The 1499-nt window shown below is 44.4% G+C and overlaps 1 pseudogene; it reads left to right on the forward strand.

The window, feature by feature from the left end:
• Nucleotides 1-561: 561 nt before the first annotated feature.
• On the forward strand, nucleotides 562-1499 carry LOC138844480 (olfactory receptor 6C2-like; annotated as a pseudogene).

The raw sequence follows: 1499 nt of genomic DNA on the forward strand, positions 1-1499 counted from the left end.
CTCCCGCCACTTCTTCCCGCCCACCCACCCCAAAATCACGTTCCTAAAGAACTAACACTTGTAAATGAATGTGCTCCTGTTGAATTTCATCACAACACAAAACGTTCAACATGAAATCCTAACCCATTGACACTTCTTACTTTTGAAAACTGAGCATTTCACTATGGTAGAAAAAAACAAACATAGATGATGATGAGAAGGAAGAAAATTTCAAATTGGTCAGGATTTCATCCACAATAACATAAAATAAAACCTGTAGGTCAAAGCAATATTGTTGAGAAACTGCATCCCGGGCATACGATTTATGTTTTCTTTGTTTTTTTTTTACTAGACATATTTAAAAATATGATTTATAATCTAATATTAGAAATCTAAGTTCTATTAGATATTTCCCATAGGAGTTTCCTACACAGAGGCACGGCTGTGCTACACATTGATCACCAAGTAAAAGAAGAGGAAGTGCACAGGAGCTTGCTTGCAGGACCTTTGTCAGCTTCTAACGCCAGCTTCCGTGACACCTCTCTGCAGGTCCAGTCCTTCTCGACTTGGCACAAGGCAGGGATGAGAAATCAGACAGTTTTAACAACCTTCATCCTGCGGGGACTGACAGACAACCCAAAACTCCAAGTTCTGCTTTTTGTGTTTTTGTTTCTCGCCTACTTGTTCAGTGTGGCTGGAAACCTCACCATCATCACCTCACACTTCTGGATTCTCACCTTAAAACCCCCATGTATTTTTTTCTCCGAAATTTCTCTTTCTTAGAAGTCTTGTTCACCACAGTCTGCATTCCCAGATTCCTGTACACAATGACAACTGGAGATAATACCGTGACCTACAACGCTTGTGCCACCCAATTATTTTTTGTGGTCCTCCTAGGGGCCACAGAGTTTTTCCTGCTGGCCGCCATGTCCTATGACCACTACGTGGCCATCTGCAAGCCCCTGCACTACACGACCATCATGAACACCAGGGTCTGCCTCATCCTTGTCCTCTGCTCTTGGCTCGCTGGCCTCTTAATTGTCTTCCCACCTCTCAGCATGGGCCTCCAGCTGGAATTCTGTGCCTCGAATGTGATCGATCATTTTGGCTGTGACGCATCTCCCATTCTACAGATAACTTGCTCTGACACGGTGTTAATTGAGAAAGTCGTCTTGAGTTTGGCCATACTGACCCTCATGATTACCCTAGGGTGTGTAGTGCTTTCCTATGCATGCATCCTCAAGACCATTCTAGAGTTCCCTTCTGCTCAGCAAAGGAAGAAGGCCTTTTCCACCTGCTCCTCCCACATGATTGTGGTCTCCATCTCCTATGGCAGCTGCATCTTCATCTACATCAAACCTTCAGCAAAGGAAGGAGTGGCCATGAATAAGGTGGTGTCAGTCCTCACAACCTCAGTTGCCCCTTTGCTTAACCCATTCATTTATGCGCTTCGAAACAAACAAGTGAAGGAAGCCTTTCAGATCACTGTGAAAAGGATCGCCTTTCTCACCAACAGGTGA

This window comes from Oryctolagus cuniculus, chromosome 11 (genome assembly GCF_964237555.1).
Source record: "Oryctolagus cuniculus chromosome 11, mOryCun1.1, whole genome shotgun sequence".
Lineage (NCBI taxonomy): Eukaryota > Metazoa > Chordata > Mammalia > Lagomorpha > Leporidae > Oryctolagus > Oryctolagus cuniculus.